The sequence below is a fragment of the Staurois parvus genome, unplaced genomic scaffold (genome assembly GCF_062004578.1).
Source record: "Staurois parvus isolate SC_StPar_1 unplaced genomic scaffold, SC_StPar_1.0 ptg000387l, whole genome shotgun sequence".
Taxonomy (NCBI): Eukaryota; Metazoa; Chordata; class Amphibia; order Anura; family Ranidae; genus Staurois; species Staurois parvus.
Window position 1 is genome coordinate 3,935,895 of NW_028318183.1, and position 21,871 is coordinate 3,957,765.

Consider the following 21,871-nt stretch of genomic DNA (forward strand, 5'->3'; position numbering starts at 1 on the left):
AAATAGATTGGTTTTTATGCAGAGCTGCACCAGATTTTGTACTCTTCAATTTCAGTAGATCAACCCCATAAGCTGAACTCTGAGGTCATGGTACATCAAAGTCTGAAAGCCCCATGTTTCTTTCTTTCCGTGACAGTGGGTTCTCAGGAAGAACACCTAGGCTGACTCCACCGCTGAAAGAAAAACGTAAAAAAGCCAGACTGGAATTTGCTAAAATGCATACTGACAAGCTGCAATGCTTCTAAAAGAATTTCCTTTGGATAAGTGAGACAAAACAGGAGCGTTCAGGCACGTCACATCAGCTGTATGGTCACAGATGAACAAATAAAACTTTAAAAGGAAAGAACATTATACATACTGTGAAACATGGAGGAGACTTAGTTATGTTTTGGGGCTGTGTTGTTGTTTTAGGTACATAGTATTGTGTATACATGTAGGGTAAAATGAAATATCAAGGAATTATGCAGCGAATTGTAATGCCCAGTGTCAGGAAGCTCTGTCTCAGTCACAGGTTATGGGTTCTCTAACAGGATAATGACCAAAAACACAATGAATAGCAAAGAACTATGGACTTGGACTATTCTAAAGTGATGCTTTTTGAGTCCTGATTTTAGGTCCTATTGAACATCTATGGAAAGCACTGAAACATGCAGTCTGGAGAAGGAGCCTTCAGACCTGAGACAGCTGGAACAGTCTGATTAATAATGCAGGCCATAGGCCGATTTTTCGTCCGAAAGATTAATCGGCCAATTTTCGCACTGTTAGTGGGTTAATTCATCGGCCGGTTTTCGGGTTTTTTGTACTTTTGGATTATCGGTCATATTCGAAAATTTGTGGAAAACGACCAATTTTTGCGGCAATGATGGCCAAATTGTACGAACGTTTTTACGAAAAAAATATGCGCATGAGCCGTGACCTGAAAAATGACATCATTTCCTCTTATATGGCAGGATTTTTATGACTTGGTCGGCCGATTTTTGTAATAATTGGTGGTTACGTCGGTTTAACGAACGACCGATGACGAAAAAATGCCCGGTTTTCGAGCCGTCTATGGCCTGCTTTAGAAGACTGAGCCAAACTACCTGTTGGCCGGTGCAGAATTCTAAATGAGAGGTACAAAAAAAAATAAATCACTTTTTTTTTTCGCAGAGATTTCCTCTAAAGGTTGTTTAACACAAATATTAGGTAAAAGGTTCCATCATTTGTCTATGCCAGTGGTCGGCAAGCCGCGGCTCGCGAGCCACATGCGGCTCTTTACACGCTTTAATGCGGCTCTTGTGTGCCGGGCGCCAGGGACTCTGCAGCGTGATCCAAAAAAAAAACAGCCAGGGCAGCGCGCTCAAATGCAATAATTGGCCAGTCTCGCTGCCACTCACATCCTGATAGCCAGTGATTGGCTGTCAGGATGTGTGTAGGCGGGGCAGCGTGACGAACGTGAGAGGAGCTAGGCTCCTCTCACAGTCCGCCCTGAAGACCGGAACGGCGTGGGAACACGGCGAGAGGAACGCACGGAGCAAAGGTAAGTGAATTGACACGGGGGACTTGGCTTACTACTTGCTACTTACTTACTACTACTACTACATGAGGGATGAATTACTATGGGGGATGAATTACTATAGGGGGGATGAATTACTATGGGGGATGAATTACTATAGGGGGGATGAATTACTATGGGGGATGAATTACTATATGGGGGATGAATTACTATGTGGGGGATGAATTACTATGGGGGATGAATTACTATATGGGGGATGAATTACTATGGGGGATGAATTACTATGGGGGATGAATTACTATATGGAGGATGAATTACTATATGGGGGATGAATTACTATGGGGGATGAATTACTATATGGGGGATGAATTACTATGGGGGATGAATTACTATAAAAACTTATTGAAACTAAAAACAGTGTACCATCCTATGTATTTTCAGTTTTAAAAATGTGGCTCTCAAAATAAATTTCAATCGTGGTTTTGGCGAGATTTGGCTCAGTTGAAAAAAAAGGTTGCCCACCACTGGTCTATGCCGTTTGTTTTATTATTTAAAATATTCTGTTGCACAAAAAAGTCTGTTTTTTAATAGATATGGAATAAACAATGATGGATGTCAATTACTGAAACTGTAAGTTTACCATAATTTCAGAGAAAATTGTAGGTTTTTACTTATTCCTGGAAGGGTACCAAGACGTTTGTCAACATCTGCATGTGTTAAAATGGCTCTTTCAGTGCAAGTCACGGTCCTCCACCTTGTGTAGTTCAGTTGCTCAGTGATACAATGTAACCTCTCCACTTCAAATGTTTTCTCATCCAGAGATCAAATGCTGTGTTTTGTATGTTGTTTATGTTCATTGTACTCCAGCAGATAATCTCATCAAGGGCTTGTAGTGCAGGCTAGAGATAACAAAGTTTAGAACATGACTATCCAGGCTACAAAACATAAACCAGACCTGTCTCAAGTGGTTTCTCATTGTTTAATGGAACAAAGAATAATGCAGATGTGTACCCATGGAATATTTGTGTGATATGAAGCTGCACACATTTATAATTACAAAAAATGCTTATCTGATTTTGCTAAATGCTATAAATTGTGACATTGAAAATGTATTTCTTTTTTTAGGCAGTGCAACTATTTTTTGTCAAATACCTTTGTGTATAGTGTGTCCTACTTTAATTGTTTTCATGTTCTTTAAAAATAACTTTATTGATGTGAATCATCATTGTCCTCCTTAAATGGACCCCAGGCGGGAAAAGGGGGCTGCTTCAGTTATGAAATCCATTTATCTAGAGCAATGGTCTCCAAACTGGGACCCGGGGGCCAGTTGTGGCCCTTTGCTTGCTTTTATTTGTCCACTTTATTCTATCCACTGACACCAACAATTGGTTATGTGTTCTCCTATTGACACAAACAATTGGGCATATGTCCTCCCAATGACATCGGTGAAGGGGCACAATTTCTCCAAATGACACCAATTAGGCACAATTCCTCCCACTGACACCAACAATTGGGCATATGTCCTCCTACTGCCATCAATGTACGGGCACTGTTCCTACCACTGATGCCAAGGACGGGGCATTGTTTACTTCCACTGACACCAGGACAATTTCTATTCCCACTGAAGCTTGAGAAATGCTTCTAGCATAAAATAGTGTCCATGGACACATAGGATAACACTATTAGCTTCTACAAGCAGAAAGCAAAGGCTCATAATAGCTTAAAAAAATGCTAGTGTGCATGGTGCCTTACAGCTTTGTGCACCATCAGTTTTCACCATTTCATAAAACGGCACAAATTTTAAATGTACAAATATTTATTAACTCAGTCCAGTTTTAGCTTTTATATTTAGTAGGACTTTAGCAGGAATTGTGTAAGTTTTGCTATGTTTGTGTTCGCAAATAAAGATTTTAGTGTATTTTTTAGCAAAATTAATGTTTTAGAAACATGTGTGCAGCTATTACAGGGCCTAAAAAAATCAGTAGCACCTTCTTATTTTACAGGTATTATCCTTTCAGAAAATATATGGTTTGGGGGGTCTTTTACAAACTCTGGAAGCTGTAAGTGATAACCTCAGATTTTTTAGAGAAAATTGTTTCTATTTAAAGTGTTGCGTACCTTCCGTATTTTTTCTTAAAAATAACAAACATGTCTATACTTAGCTGCTCTGTGCGGTGGTTTTGCACAGAGCAGCTTAGATCCTCTTCTTCTCGGGTCCCTTACCAGCACACCTGGCCCCTCCCTCCTGTCAGGAGCCTCCATAGCAAACAGCTTGCTATGGGGGCATCCGATCAGGTGTCCATTCACACACACAGTCACGGCTTGGCCCCACCCCTCACTCTCCTGATTGGCTCACTGGCTGTGATTGCTTCCTCAGCCAATCAGGAGTGAGAGTTCCCAGAGAACCGAGGCTCTCCTGGACATCACTGTATCAAGAGGGGGCTCAGGTAAGTGTTGTTAGGGAGGGCTGGGGGCTGCTGAAGACAGAAGGTTTTTTACCTTCAATGCATGAAGGTAAAAAACCTTGAGACTTTAGAACCACTTTAAAAGTGAAGCGCAGGGCCTGGCAGCGAAAAAGGGTTAAAAGCTAATTATACAGGTGAAACTCGAAAAATCTGAAAATCGTGCAAAAGTTCTTTTATTTCAGTAATGCAACTTAAAAGGTGAAACTAATATATGAGATAGACTCATTACATGCAAAGCAAGATAGTTCAAGCCGTGATTTATCATAATTGTGATGATTATGGCTTACAGCTCATGAAAACCCCAAATCCACAATCTCAGAAAATTAGAATATTGTGATAAGGTGCAATATTCTAGGCTCAAAGTGTCCCACTCTAATCAGCTAATTAAGCCATAACACCTGCAAAGGGTTCCTGAGCCTTTAAATGGTCTCTGTCTGGTTCAGTAGGAATCACAATCATGGGAAAGGCTGCTGACCTGACAGTTGTGCAGAAAACCATCACTGACACCCTCCAAAAGGAGGGAAAGCCTCAAAAGGTAATTGCAAAAGAAGTTGGATGTTTCCAAAGTGCTGTATCAAAGCACATTAATAGAAAGTTATGTGTAAGGGAAAAGTGTGGAAGAAAAAGGTGCACAAACAGCAGGGATGACCGCAGCCTGGAGAGGATTGTCAGGAAAAGGCCATTCAAAAGTGTTGGGGACTTTCACAAGGAGTGGACTGAGGCTGGAGTCAGTGCATCAAGAGCCACCACACACAGACGGATCCTGGACATGGGCTTCAAATGTCGTATTCCTCTTGTCACGCTGTTCCTGAACAACAAACAATGTCAGAAGCGTCTTACCTGGGCTAAAGAAAAACAGACCTGGTCTGTTGCTCAGTGGTCCAACGTCCTCTTTTCTGATGAGAGCAACTTTTGCATCTCATTTGGAAACCAAGGACCCAGAGTATGGAGGAAGAATGGAGAGGCACACACTGCAAGATGCTTGAAGTCCAGTGTGACGTTTCCACAGTCTGTTTTGATTTGGGGAGCCATGTCATCTGCTGGTGTTGGTCCACTGTGCTTCATTAAGTCCAGGGTCAATGCAGCCGTCTACCAGGAGATTTTGGAGCACTTCATGCTTCCTTCCGCAGACGAGCTTTATGGGGATGCTGACTTCATTTTCCAGCAGGACTTGGCACCTGCCCACACTGCTAAAAGCACCAAAACCTGGTCCAATGACCATGGGATTACTGTGCTTGATTGGCCAGCAAACTCGCCTGACCTGAACCCCATAGAGAATCTTTGGGGCATTGCCAAGAGAAAGATGAGAGACATGAGACCGAACAATGCAGAAGAGCTGAAGGCCACTATTGAAGCATCCTGGTCTTCCATAACACCTCAGCAGTGCCACAGGCTGATAGCTTCCATGCCACGCCGCATTGAGTAATTGGTGCAAAAGGGGCCCAAACCAAGTACTGAGTACATATGCATGCTTACACTTTTCAGAGGTCCGATATTGTTCTATGTACAATCCTTGTTTTATTGATTGCATATAATATTCTAATTTTCTGAGATTGTGGATTTGGGGTTTTCATGAGCTGTAAGCCATAATCATCACAATTATGACAAATCATGGCTTGAACTATCTTGCTTTGCATGTAATGAGTCTATCTCATATATTAGTTTAACCTTTTAAGTTGCATTATTGAAATAAAAGAACTTTTGCACGATATTCAAATTTTTCGAGTTTGACCTGTAAATTGGGGTGGTTTCTATTTTTGTGTAGCTTGCTTGTGGTCATGGACAAGGTAGCAGCTTTGCCCCAAGTTTCCTAACCCTTCAATTGACATTGATAGAGATGGCAATAGGCACAGAGAAGCAGCCTCATTTACACTGTGTGCACTGGCATGACCCCATCAAACATGAAGGAGTTGATTATAAATAGGTTATTCACTTTGGATGGGAAGTTGCCCCAGAGCTTAATGAATGTGATGAAGTTTTACCAAATCATGTGCAAGAAAAAAAAACCAAAAGAAAAAAAAATAGCATTTTGAACAGCCAGTTTGCCTTTAATAAATCAACTCATCTACAAATGCATTCTGCTTTGTTAAGGAATAGGCAGATCCACATCTTCGGCCGAGTGCAGTATTTCTTTACCTGAAGGCTGTGGTTGACCCCTGGAAATCCAGGAGGCCATAGGCTCTTGCCTAGGCTGCTTTGCTGATAATCCAAAGCTAATTCAGCTCCCCAATTGTTTTATGGAAATTTGCATTATCTGAAAGATCCAAGTGCACAGTAAAGATTGTCATAAACAGAAACTGAGCAATGCTGGTCTTTAGTTCAACTCCATTTACATTTTGGCTCTTACCACTAGAGTCCTGCTGCCCAGCACACAGCCCACCAGTGCTCCATGTGCAGCCCATTGTGTCTTGCACTGGGCCAGCCACTAGAGTGGTGGCAGAGCCTGACGTTTCAGGCACTAGCATTTCAAAAGCAGCATCATGCAGATGCCACGGTCGCATCCCAGCTGATTCTTGTATAGCCCTAGTCAAATGGTTGTCAGGAGGTCATGTGACTCTGTGATGTTAGTACTGAGGCTATTAGTCCTGCCCTGCTAAACAAAAGTGAACTGAAAAAAAGAAAAGGAAATATAAATATATAAATACAATAATGTGAGTTAATCTAAGTTAGTTTTTTATTTTGTTAATCTTTTCTATCTTTTAACAAGTATTGTTATTGAATTTAAAGCTGTACTCAGAGCACAGAGCCTTTGATTTAAATATATTACTGCTGTAAGCTTTATGGATCTTTCCACAACATGCATAAAAGTACATGTCAAGTACTATACTTGATGGCCTTTTCTATTTACCAAGTTCACCACTGCTGCTCTAGACCAGAGGTCTCCAAACTTTGTAAACAAAGGGCCAGTTTACTGTGCTTTAGACTTTAGGAGGGCCGGACTGTGGAAAATGTCCTGGCATTAATGGGAGCAAACTATGTCCCATCTTTGTTATAAGGGAAATTATTAGTGCCCCATCCTAGTGTGCCAGCATTGATGTCAGTGAAAGGAATAGAGCCCCATCATTGGTGTCAGTGGGAGGAATAGTGCCTCATGGTTGGTGTCAGCAAGAGGAATAGTGTCCTATCGATGGTGTCAGTAAGAGGAATAGTGCCCCATCATTGGTATCAGTGGGAGTATTAGTGCCCCATCATTGGTATCAGTGGGAGTAATAGTGCCCCATCATTGGTATCAGTGGGAGGAATAGTGCCCCATCATTGGTATCAGTGGGAGTAATAGTGCCCCATCATTGGTATCAGTGGGAGGAGTAGTGCCCCATCATTGGTATCAGTGGGAGGAGTAGTGCCCCATCATTGGTATCAGAGGGAGGAGTAGTGTCCCATCATTGGTATCAGTGGGAGGAATAGTGCCCCATCATTGGTATCAGTGGGAGGAATAGTGCCGCATTATTGGTGTCAGTGCAAACATTATTGACCCATTGCTGGTGTCAATGGGAGGAATCGTGCCTCAAGGGCAGGACAAAGTCAAACAAAGGGCCATAGTTTGTACACCACTGCTCTGGAGTGTTGGTTAAAGGCCCTAAACCAATGCTATTCTGACACATTTAACTTTTTCCAGCAGACTCACAGAGGCTTGTCAGTATTATCTGAGCATTGGCGTCATTATAAACGTCCTGACTGACAGCAGACTTATTCAGTTATAGAATGTTGTAGTGTGTCAGGGTACACAGATGATTCACATTAGTCCCTTTCCCTGCAGGTATCTACAAGTGGATATTATTATCACTGATATATTGGTATAAATGACCAGTTTTTGTTGACAGGGAATTAACCAAACAACATCTTTATTGATTGTGGGAAAGAGAACCCTTGGAAATCTCCCACATATTGGCATGGGTGAACATATAAAAATGGCTTATTACTGGTAATGGTACCTGGGATCACAGAACTGCACAGCAAGATTGGTAGCCACTTAGTCATCATTGGCGTATATTGTTCCATTAAAATCCTTAATGTTAATAATTAAAGCTTTTGAGTGATTACAACATGTCTTCCCACCATTTGTTATATTTGGATATACAGTAGCTGAAGTGCTTACAACAGTTGGGACCTGTGGTGTGGACCATGTAAAGAAGCACATCAATTACAGGGATAAAAAACTGTGCCAAATTGTAACCAAGAATTTCATTGGCTGGATTACTATGAGTGACAGATTGGAATATTCATTTCCAGTGCATAATTTAGCCCTGCTACTCCCAGTCTGCATAACAAACAGTCAGTAGTAAGAACACAAGGCGCCAAAGATGACAGCAGTCTGGGTCTTCCTGTAATTTTGGTTGGTTTGCACTCTTGTCCAAACCACACAAACCTCTTTCCAAAGTACTTTATAATTATATTCCCCTTCAGGAGGTTGGCCATTCTTCATAGAGAATATGACAACTTGATTAAGTGTAGAGAAGTGTTTTTTTTTTTTTTTTTGAAAATCACAGGATTGAGCTGGAGGATAGATCAACTAACACAAAGGACTCAACTTCTCTTTAAAGTGAAATCTCAGCCCAACTTTTTTTACATTTTTTAAAAAATTTTTTAAATTTAAATGGAAGGTCCTCTGTACTGTTGAAGAGAAAAAAATCTTAGATAGGATAGAGACTATGATAAAAATCTAAAAGAGGTTCTAACCCTCCCCACTCTACTACAAATGTGTTCTCATCATTGTGTTCCTATGGGAGAGCGTTAATCATAATTTCTATATTGTCAACCAGGTAAAGTAAAGGCGCCCCAGTGGGGAAAAATACAACAATAAGACACCTGGAATTCTGTTTTAAAGCCCAACTTTCACCATGACTATATTTTTCATTCTTGACATGATGTCCATAGCTCTTTTCATGTTGGGATGGCTCTTGCACAGTGAATTGTCCTCAATGATGCAATGAGCAGCACCTAACATAGTGGTTAAGGGCCCTTTCACATTAACATTCCGATCAAGTTCTCCTGTTTGTTTTTCAGGTGGACCTGATCAGAACCTCCATTCTCCTCTATGTCCATTTTCACCCACCTACATCCAATCTGATCTGCTCCGCTAAATACGTTCCTCTTCCGTCCAGTGGATTGGATGGCAGACGGGTGTAAAGGGACAGGTAGTCCGTTTACATCCAACCGCCCATAGAGAGTAGGCAGTGTTCATAAATGGAGCAGACACAGACCTATCATCCGCCCGCTCTGCTGGGATAAACCTGAGTACAAGATGTACTGCAGGGGTCAGTACCAGTGCTTTTTGGGTTTTTGTATTCCTCCTATGGAGCAAAAAACAAAACAAATAATCCCAATTTTTGGGATTTTGGCTGTAAGACATGCTAGCTTTTTTTTTTTGAGGAGATGACGAAGACAATTTAATTCAGACAAGATTAACAAATCTTTCTCACTTAAACTGAGAGACCAAGTGAACCTCAGCATGCATGGAATGGTGCAGTCAGTTTATAACTAGAGTTTCTATCGTGTCAGTTTCTGTAGATTTTGTCAGGCATAGGTGTCCATATTTGCTTCTCCTGAATTCTGTTTTATTACAGGTAAGTGGATACAAGAGAAAGGACTCAGAAAATGACGATCCATGTACCGTACATTTTCAGGTGCATCAAGTTGTGATTTTGTAGGTTTTTATTCAGTTAGTTAAAAAGAAACTGCAGGCCAACACACATGCAGAATTTATAAAAATCACTCTAGCTCAGGGGTCCACAAACTTTTTAAACAGGGGGCCAGTTCATGGACCTTCACACTGTTGGGGGGGGCGGACTACAGTTTGAAAAAAATATTGACAAATTCCTATGCACACCGCACATATCTTATTTGTAGTGCAAAACAACAGGAAAAAAACCCAACAATACTTAAAATGCACTGTACTCTGTAACACACTGGACACCAGAATGCATTGTACACTGTAATGCACCAGACACCGCAATGTACTGTACACTATAACACACTGAACACCGCAATGTACTGTACACTGACACAGTGGACAGCACAATGCCCTGTACTCTAACGTACTGGGCACCGCCGTGCACTGTACACTGTAATGCACTGGACACTAAAATGCACTGTACTCTAATGCACTTGGCACTGCCATGCACTGTACAACACAATGCACTGTACACTATAACGCACTTGGCACCGCCATGCACTGTACACTGTACTGTACTGGACACTGCAATGCACTGTACTCTGATACACTGAACACCGCCATGCGCTATATACTAACACACTGGACACCACAATGCATGGATAGTGTACAGTACATTGCAGTGTCCAGTGTAACACTGGATATCGCAATGTACTGTACCTGGTGCGCTCTCAACCTCTTCTGTTGCTCCTCTGGCTGCAGCAGGTGAAATCCAGGGCTTCCAGGCTGCCACTCACTGGGTCCTCGTGGCCAAGCATCAAGCGGGCAGCCTAGCTATTTGCCAGATGTTTTTATTTTTTCAGTGGGTCAGATAAATGTCTTTGGTGGGCCGTATCTGGCCTGCAAGCCATAGTTTGAGGACCCCTGCTCTAGCTCAACTCTCCGATGATACACAGATCATCCATAACATTATGACCACCACCTTATATTGAGTAGGTCCCCCAAAACAGCCCTTTCCCGTCAAGGCATCAAGGCTAGACCTCTGACCACTGAAGGTGGTATCTGGCACCATGCAGATTGTACTGAAAGTTGTGAGGTGGGGCCTACATAGATTAGACTTGTTTTTCCTGCACATCCCACAGATTCTCAATTGGACCAAGAACTGAAGAATTTGGAGGCCAAGTCAACACCACAAACTCATTGTTGTATTCCTCAAACCATTCTTGAACCATTTTTGCAGTGTGGCACGGCGCGTTAACATCTACGTACCTGCCATCAGGGAATATTGTTTCCATACAGGAGAGTGTACTCGTCCAGCAACAATGTTCAAGTAACATCCAGATGAATGGTAGGACCAAGGTTTCCCAGCAGAACATTGCCCAAAGCATAACACTGCTTCTGCTGGCTTGCCATCTTCTCATACTACATCCAGGTGCCATCTATTGCCCAGGTAAGTGATGAAGACACACCTGGCCAGCCACATGATGTAATAAGATCCGCAATTCATCAGACCAGGCTGCCTTCTTTCTTTGCTCTGTGGTTCAGTTCCTATGCTTATGTGCCCATTGAAGGAGCCATTGACAACAGAGATGGGTCAGCATGGTCAGCCTAACTAATCTGTAAGCTCCTTGAGGGCAGGGACTGATCTGAATGTGCAATATATATCTGTAAAACACTGCGTAAACTGAGGCCGCTAAATAAGTACCTGTAATAAATAATACACAGTCCCATACACAACCCACTGTGGTGTCTATTTTTTTTCTGCTTTCAACACACCAACTTCATGGACAACTTGTTTATTTGTTACCTATTATATCCCCCCCACGTTCAGATATCATTTTATTGAAATAATCAGTGTAATGCACTTAACCTGTCAGTGGTCATAAAGGTATGGTTAGTTGGTATAAATTAAAAAACCAGTGCTAAGTATGTGTATATATATATATATATATATATATTAATCTTGAATAAAACCAAATATGCAAACATAATACATTTTTGCGAAAAATAGCAAAGTTGTGCAAACTTATTTATGTAAAAACCTCAATGCAGTGCAATGCAAATTCCAAGGTTTCTTTTTCCTCTTCCGCCATTAAAATGTGTCCATTCCCTCCACTCAGGTCTCATATTACACTCAGCTCTCCTTTCTATGCTGTGCAGTGTGAGACTTCAGATCCCTGCCCCTTGCCTGCTACAGCTGAGAAATAGCCTTTGATCTGTGTGATTTAGAAGACTATAAAGAAGAGAATGCTACCGGTAAACGGGTACAACTTACGTGGGAGGATTTGTTTAATCTCTGTGTATCACTTGAAGCCAGTCACATCAGTGGGTATATGTAAGCGTTTACAACTATTAACTACTACATGTTCCCACCAAGCAAGAAAAGGTGAAGTAGGTATAGTTCACAGCTGAATTGCTGATTTCACTAAATGTCACACACCTAAAACATATGATCTAGCACTACACTTTAATGCTGTAGTATGGTAAATAATGAAAGGACTGTTCCGTAAAATGATGAGATTGATTTTATTTATGCATACAGTCCTGTGAAAAATTAAGTACACTTCCAGGAAAATGTAGATTTTTTTTTTAAAGTATTGGGAAAGGGTAAATGATGAGATTGATTTTATTTATGCATACAGTCCTGTCCAAAATTAAGTACACTTCCTGGAAAATGTAGATTTTTTTTTTAAAGTATTGGGAAAGGGTAAATATTAGCTTTTTATGTAGAAAATGCCTATAGATGAAGATGATACCTTAACTAATGACATCAAATCCACATGGTGTATTCAGTCTAATATTCTAGATAAACAAAAATGTAGATTTGTTACTTAGTAGTACACCTACTTTTAGGCCCCTTTCATAGGGGGCGGATCTGCTTTGCAGGGCAGGGGACCTGTCCGCTGATCCCCTGCTAAGCTGAGCAGATACATAGCACACATGAAAATAGCTCGCTCTGCTCTATGGCTGATCCATTTACCCCCAAATGCCTTGCAATCTGACCGTCTAGAAAGAAGTGAATGGATCCCTGTCTGTTATTTTAGTGAACCAGATCAGATTGGAGGTAGGTGGGTGTAAGCGGGCACAAGTCGTTTACACACACTGTTCTATATAAATACATGGACCATCCAATCAGGTCCACCAAAAAAAACTGACAGGAAGACATGATTCCTCCTCCCGCGTCCACCAGTTTAGCAGCCAGCTCCTCCCAGGGTCATAGTAAGACACAAGCAGAGACCCTCCATAGTGCAACCAGTAATTTTATTGGTAATAGGTATAAAAAGTAGATTTCCACTCACAAAACGATGAATCTTCCAGCCTCCTACCACATGCTATGGGTGTACTCACATGCATGGTGGACGCTGGAGGAGGAAGATATTTTCTAGAGAGTGATCCATACTGATAGGATCGTGTGATCCTGAAAGCGTGCTGGCCCCTTGGGGTCTAAGGAAGGAGGTGAGGGGGCATTTTGGCTGTTAAGGATTGTCACGTGTGAATCACCAACACTGCACATAATTTTGCATGAAGAGTAGAGTGTGAAGTTCATCATTAAGCACAGCATCATCAGTATTATTATTATTTACTTTGGACTTTTCTTGTATTTGAACTATTGTTCATTCCTTTGTGCACTTTTTTGTGTGGCACCGTTTATTATTAGTATATATGTTATTATAGTATATATTACTTTATTTTCACGTTTTTGCACGAGATATTCCCCATGAGGGAATACATGCATGACACTGTATATGTATTGAGTATCTTGGATTTATTTTGGGGATTGAGTATATATTGTATTACGGTTCTATTAGATACTAATTAGCTCTGCACTCATAATTTTTGCACTGTTTATTCACTTATTTTGGGTATAAGCTTAAGTGTCAGCAGCTTATGGTTATAGGGTAGGGGTCCTTGTGAGCGCAGGAGGTTTTTTGTAATTATCTAGATTTTAAATAACTGTCGTAGCCAAGGCAGCTCAAGAGAACAGTCCAATGTTAACAGATGTTTCCAAGAGCCCCAAAAGTTAATTGCGGATTCTGAATGAACCTCTTGCAACTGTTGGTGTCAAAGTGCATGCATCTATAACCAGAAACAAATTGCATAAATTTAACATGCATGGGGGTGTTCCAGGAAAAAGCCTTTGCCATCCAAAAAGAATATTGCAGCAAAATTTGAGTTTGCCATTGAACATACAGAATAAGACCAGGCATTCTGAAACAATGTGCTGTGAACTGATGAATCAAATACAGAAGTTGTTTGGTCACCGAAACCATAGATACAGTCAGGTCCATAAATAATGGGACATCAACACAATTCTAACATTTTTGGCTCTATACACCACCACAATGGATTTGAAATGAAACAAACAAGATGTGCTTTAACTGCAGACTGGCAGCTTTAATTTGAGGGTATTTACATGCAAATCAGGTGAACGGTGTAGGAATTACAACAGTTTGCATATGTGCCTCCCACTTGTTAAGGGACGAAAAGTAATGGGACAATTGGCTTCTCAGCTGTTCCATGGCCAGATGTGTGTTATTCCCTCATTATCCCAATTACAATGAGCAGATAAAAGGTCCAGAGTTCATTTCAAGTGTGCTATTTGCATTTGGAATCTGTTGCTGTCAACTCTCAAGATGAGATCCAAAGAGCTGTCACTATCAGTGAAGCAAGCCATCATTAGGCTGAAAAAACAAAACAAACCCATCAGAGAGATAGCAAAAACATTAGGCGTGGCCAAAACAACTGTTTGGAACATCCTTAAAAAGAAGGAACGCACCGGTGAGCTCAGCAACACCAAAAGACCCGGAAGACCACGGAAAACAACTGTGATGGATGAGCGAAGAATTCTTTCCCTGGTGAAGAAAACACCCTTCACAACAGTTGGCCAGATCAAGAACACTCTCCAGGAGGTAGGTGTATGTGTGTCAAAGTCAACAATCAAGAGAAGACTTCACCAGAGTGAATACAGAGGGTTCACCACAAGATGGAAACCATTGGTGAGCCTCAAAAACAGGAAGGCCAGATTAGAGTTTGCCAAACGACATCTAAAAAAGCCTTCACAGTTCTGGAACAACATCCTATGGACAGATGAGACCAAGATCAACTTGTACCAGAGTGATGGGAAGAGAAGAGTATGGAGAAGGAAAGGAACTGCTCATGATCCTAAGCATACCACCTCATCAGTGAAGCATGGTGGTGTTAGTGTCATGGCGTGGGCATGTATGGCTGCCAATGGAACTGCTTCTCTTGTATTTATTGATGATGTGACTGCTGACAAAAGCAGCAGGATGAATTCTGAAGTGTTTCGGGCAATATTATCTGCTCATATTCAGCCAAATACTTCAGAACTCATTGGACGAAGCTTCACAGTGCAGATGGACAATGACCCAAAGCATACTGCAAAAGCAACCAAAGAGTTTTTTAAGGGAAAGAAGTGGAATATTATGCAATGACCAAGTCCATCACCTGACCTGAATCCAATTGAGCATGCATTTCAGTTGCTGAAGACAAACCTGAAGGGAAAATGCCCCAAGAACAAGCAGGAACTGAAGACAGTTGCAGTAGAGGCCTGGCAGAGCATCACCAGGGATGAAACTCAACATCTGGTGATGTCTATGCATTCCACACTTCAGGCTGTAATTGACTGCAAAGGATTTGCAACCAAGTATTAAAAAGTGAAAGTTTGATTTATGATTATTATTCTGTCCCATTACTTTTGGTCTCTTAACAAGTGGGAGGCACATATGCAAACTGTTGTAATTCCTACACCGATAACCTGATTTGGATGTAAATACCCTCAAATTAAAGCTGACAGTTTGCAGTTAAAGCACATCTTGTTCGTTTCATTTCAAAGCCATTGTGGTGGTGTATAGAGCCAAAAATGTTAGAATTGTGTCCATGTTCCAATATTTATGGACCTGACTGTATGTTTGGTGCAAGGGGAAGACAACATTTTAGAAGAACCTCATAACAACTGTGAAGCATTGTAGTGGAAATGTTATTGGAGTTGCCCTGTTTCAGGACCTGCGCTGCTTACAGTCGAGTCCAGAATGAAGTCTATGTCATATTTGCTTTGTTGTGTCTTTGTACATATACCAAACCATTTATAAATAAAATCTGATAAAAACCCAATGAATTCTATATCATATCAAAGTGTGCTTAATGAGAATGTGAAGAAATCTTTCTGAAAGCTGATGTTGAACCAGAAATGTATCTTTCAGCACCATAATAATTTGAAGCACACTAAGCATATCCACCAAACAATGACTCAGAAAGAAGAAAGTTATGGACTGTCCTAGTCAAAGCTCTGATTTTAATCCCAATGACCTGTTGTGGGGGGAATTGAAATGGGCAGTTTGTATAAAGAAATCAACAAACCTCTTACAGGTTAAAAAAAAAAAAAATTTGACATCTCTGCAATGTTTGACTGCTCCTTCAAGCAGAGACTAGTGGGCGGGTTTTTAAAAAGTGAGGGGCAATACTAGCTTCTGAGGTCAAAGGTATACTTCCTTTTCCACAGCACACTATTACATCTATTAATATTTTTGCCAAATATGATTCTTTGGATTTTAATCACAGATCACCTTTATCTGTAGCTGCTGTTTGGAAAAAAAAAAACAAAAAAAAAAAATAGGTCTTCATTCAATTATGCCTATTTTCCCCTCCCTGTAATGAGCATTCTGGTCTACTGTTATCTAAACCAGCAAGCAGAAGAGGCAGTGGACCGGGCTGCAGTGAATTGACCCATTCATGGGCCGGGTGTGCACATGATACGATCAGATCCAGGATTCTTCACAGACAGCGCTATGACATGCTCTGTAATTTACTATGATGAGTGAAACCACCAGCGCTTCATCTCTACATTGCTGACAAGCTGCACGGAAGGGCAGACCATGGAAATAAACCAGCTCCTTACATAGTACAACCACCAAAACCCAGCAGGTCACACACAGTTCAGAAGATCTCTACAGTACAATTATATAGAGAAAATAGTCTGGATGAAGTATTTACTTCCACAAAGAAGCTATTTTTGCATAGTTATTACCACCTAGTAATGAATAAGATAATATCATGGCTCAGCAGTTAGTGTTGTTACCTTGTAGTAGTAAGGTTTTGGATTTGACTACTAGCTGGACACGATAGATGGATTTGCTTCAACACAATACTGGTTTACTGGCCTAAACAGGGCTTGAGTTCAGGTCATTGCCTACCTACCTATGCCACTTTACTATGCGCTGCTAAAACCACCAGTCTTTGGGACCAGGTTTCTTTATACTCTGCTCAAACAAATAAAGGAACACTTTTTAACTACTTGCCAAACGCAGATAGCTGAATGACGGCTACACTGCGGCCGGCCAGTTCATATGATGTCCTCCCAGAACGCGCTCTCCCGGCGACCTCCGTGATCGCTGTGTCCTACGGACACAGCTGATCACGTGATGCGGTAAAAGGCCAATCACAGTGGCCTTTTACCACGTGATCAGCCGTGTCCAAAGACACGCTGATCACCAGGAAATGCAATTGCTGGTTCTCAGCTGCACTTTCCTCATGCTGTCAAGAGTGTGAGGAAAGTACTGCCGAGAACCGGCAGTTGTCAGAGCAGGGATCGGCACTGATGATTAGTGCCCTGATGATCGGTGCCCAGTTGTGCCACCCACCAGTTCCACCCACCTGTGCCCAGCAGTGCACCCAGCAGTGCCACCCACCTGTGCCCAGAAGTGCCACCTACCTGTGCCCACCAGTGCCACCCACCTGTGCCCACCAGTGCAGCCCAGCAGTGCCACCAGTCAGTGCCCAGCGGTTGTGCCAGTCAGTGCCCAGCAGTTGCGCCAGTCAATGCCTAGTGGTGCCGCCAGTCAGTGCCCAGCAGTGATGCCAGTCAGTGCCACCTATCAGTGCTGCCTATCTGTGTCACCTCATTAGTGCTGCCTATCAGTGCCCATCAGTGCCGCCTAATCAACACACATCAGTGGAGAAAAATTACCTGTTTGAAAAATTTTATAATAGAAACAAAGAAACTTTTTTTTTTTCAAATTTTTTGCACTTTTTTTGTTTATAGCGCAAAAATTAAAGTGCCCAGAGGCGATTATATACCACCAAATGAAAGCTCTATTTGTGAGAAAAAAATGATAAAAATTTCATATGGGTACAATCTTGCATGACCGCGCAATTGTCAAAGTGCGCCAGCGCTGAAAGTTGAAAATTGTGAGCGATCCCATTGTCCAAGAGGGTCCAATAAGAGGTCTGGAGAATATCCTCGAACGGTATGAGTATCGTTTGAATACTATATCTACATCGGGTCCCAGATGGTCACCAGTACCTCATGCGTATAAATGATATACGTCCGGTGAGTGCAAGCACACCCTATATTACCTTTCACGGAAGTCACGAGCACCTGATTATCTGATGGAAGTTGAATAGGATAGATCGCTAATCTCCTATCTGAATCACTGACGCACTTTATGGACTTATGTCATTTGTATTTATGTGATATACTGCATTGTCACGATAATATATAAATTTTGTCTTTTTTAAGACATTATCACAGTCACACATCAGCGCACCAACTTGCACCTATTGTCACATTCACATAATTTTTTTTTTTTATGATTTTTGTTATATTCATCTAAGTGCTGCATTTTTATATGAAATATATACTAGAGATGGTTTGCACCTCAATGGAAGGGGGTCTGCTGTGCTGGGGGAGAGGTTTATGGGACGGTTGGAGGAGTACTTAAACTAGGATCGAGGGGGGAGAGAGAATTTCGATTATAACGGGGTAGACAGATCAGACAGGGGTCAGTCTTTATTGGTGGGTGGAATGGGGAAAGATGGGAGGAGGGCTATGGCAGATGATAAGAAGGTTCCCATGTTACAAACAACCATTGGAATCGGTACCATTTGTATGAAAATAAAAATATGCAAAATACGTATGCACAAGGTGTCAATGGATTAAAGTGTTTGATCACCAATGCCAGAAGTCTGCCAAGCAAAATAGTTGAGTTGGTGTATGACGAGAACTGTCATTTAATTGGTATTGCTGAATCTTGCCTTCATTCTTCACATGACTGGGCCTTTAATATTCCTTGCTATGTTCTCTTTCGGAGAGACAGGTTAAAAAGGTGGTGGTGTGTCTCTATGTGAGAGTGATTTCAGAGCGAGTGTAAAAGAGGACTTAGTTGATGGAGAGTGTGATGAGGATGAAGCATTATGGGTGGAACAGCACACGGGGATGCCTACTGCAAAAGTAATCATTGGAGTTTGTTATAGGCCTCCCAGTGTTAATGAGGAGGTGGAGACTCAGCTCCCTGGACAGATAGAAAGGGCTGCAAGGGCTGGGACAGTGATAATAATGGGAGATTTTAACTACCCGGAAATTGACTGGAGTAATGGCACTGCAGGAACAGTTAAAGGGCAAATATTTATAAACCTACTACAGACCAATCTTATGGTACAGTTCGAAGAAGCCTCAACTAGGAATGATGCTCTGCTGGACCTGGTAATTTCAAACCATGCAGAGCTTATTACAAATGTCTATATAAAAACAACTGGGTAGCAGTGACCATAGCACAATTCCATTTATTGTTAGCTATAAACATTAAACACATATAGGAAAAATAAAAATGCTCAACTTTAAGAGAGCTAGTTTTCTTCAAAAAGACTGTATGTGAACACACTGCAAAATATATTCCCTTGGGCAACAAGTTTAAAAGGCTAAAAATCGAACCTATGTGGCTTGCGGCAAAAGTTAAAAAAAGCTATAGATAATAAAAGAAAGAGCTTTTATTACATATAAAAATGAAGGAGCGCTATCATCATTTAAACATTTCAAAGAATATAACAGAATAATCAAAAAGGAAATAAAGGCCGCAAAAACTGAAAAAGTACAACAGATTGCAAAAGGGGTCAGGACAAACCCCCAAAAATTATTCAAATATATTAATAGTAAACAGGTTAGGCCGAGCAGGTAGGCCCTTTACAAAATAATCTAGAGTGGGTGACTGGGGACAAAGAAAAGGCAAATGTATTAAATACCTTCTTCAGCTCTGTGTATAGAAAGGAGCATGGGGGAGCTCTTGTCCATAATGTACATGGTATTGACACAGCTCCAGATGATCCACATTGGATATTGATATGATCCAGAATTATTTAGCCAGAATAAAGGTGAATAAAGCACCTGGACCGGATGGCATATACCCACAAGTCCTTAAAAATTGAGCGCTGTCATTTCAAAACCATTGCTTCTCATTTTTAGGGACTCTTTAATGACTGGCATAGTACCACTGGATTAGCGTAAGGCCAATGTGGTGCCTATATTTAAAAAGGGGTCAAAATCTTTACCAAGTAATTATAGATGTTAGTTTAACTTCTATAGTTGGGAAGATACTGGAGAGTTTAATAAAAGACCACATAGATGAGTTCTTGCTGGAAAAAAAAGTTTTAAACAACATACAGCATGGATTCATGTTAAACAAAAGTCAAACAAATCTGATTTTTTATGAGAAGGTAAGCAAAAGGTTGGACAGAGGGGTGGAGGTGGACGCGGTATACTTGGATTTTGCAAAAGCGTTTGACACAGTTCCCCACACATGGCTAATGTGTAAGGTAAAGTCTACAGGCTTGGAAAAATCTGTATGTAAATGGATAGAAAACTGGCTAAAAGATCGTATTCAGAAAGTATTGGTTAATGATTCATACTCTGAATGGTCTAGGGTTGTCAGTGGTGTACCCCAAAGTTCAGTGTTGGGACCCTTACTTTTTAATATATTTATAAACAATATAGGGTCTGGGATTAAAAATCCCATTTCAGTCTTTGCTGATGACACCAAGCTGTGCAGTGGAATAACATCCTTACAGGATGTCTCCAACTTACAAGCTGACCTCAATGCACTGTGTAATTGGGCAACTATGTGGCAAATGAGGTTTAATGTTGATAAACGTAAGGTTATGCACTTGGGGGCTAAGAATATGCATTCATCATACATACTAGGGGGAGTACAACTGGAGGAATCAATAGTGAAGGATCTGGGGGTTCTGGTAGATCACAAGCTTAATAATGGCATGCAATGCCAAGCTGCGGTCTCTAAAGTGAGCAAAATCCTCTCTTGTATTAAAAGAGGTATAGACTCCAGAGAGAGAGAGATAATTTTACCCCTGTACAAATCATTAGTAAGACCTCATCTGGAATATGCAGTTCAGTTTGGGCATCAATTCACAAAAAGAACATTGGGGAACTGGAGAAAGTACAGAGAAGGGCAACTAAACTGATAAGAGGCATGGAGGAGCTCAGCTATGAGGAAAAATTAGAGGAACTGAATTTATTCTCTCTTGAGAAGAGGACATTAAGGGAGAATATGAGCAACATGTATAAATACATCACCTTGAGGTCATCACAGAGGACAAGGGGCACTCTTTACTTGTGGAGAAAAGAAATTTAATCTCCAAATACGGAAAGGTTTCTTCACAGTAAGAGCTATGAAAATGTGGAATAGACTTCCTCAAGAGTTAGTTCTGGCCAGCTCAGTGGATTGATTTTAAAAAAAGGCCTGGATTCTTTCTTGGATACACAGAATATAACTGGATACTAACATTTAGAAGTAAATTTGATCCAGGGAATATCCGATTGCTTCTCGGGGATCAGGAAGGAATTTTTTCCCCCTGCAGGTACAAATTGGGTCATGCTTTGCTGGGTTTTTTTGCCTTCCTCTGAATTAACGGTCGGTGTAGGATTATATATATATATTATTTTTTTATGGTTGAACTGGATGGACTTTTTTCAGCCAGACTAACTATGTAACTACAGTATATATAAAAAGTCTACACACCCCTGTTAAAATGTCAGGTTTCTGTGATGTAAAAAATGAGATAAAGAAATTTCAGAACTTTTTCTACATTTAATGTGAACTATAAACTGTACAACTCAGTTGAACAACAAACTGAAATCTTTTAGGTGGAGGGAAGTAAAAATAAAAAACTAAAATAATATGGTTGCGTAAGTGTGCACACCCTTAAACTAATACTTTGTTGAATCACCTGATTTTATTCCAGGACTCAGTCTTTTTGGGTATCAGTATGGCACATCTTGACTTGGCAATATTTGCCCACTCTTCCTTGCAAAAACACTCCAAATCTGTCAGATTGCGAGGGCATCTCCTGTGCGCAGCCCTCTTCAGATCACCCTACAGATTTTCAAAGGGATTCAGGTCTGGGCTCTGGCTGGGCTACTCCAAAACTTGAATCTTCTTCTGATAAAGCCATTCCTTTGTTGGATTGAATGTTTGTTTTGGTTTGTTGTCATGC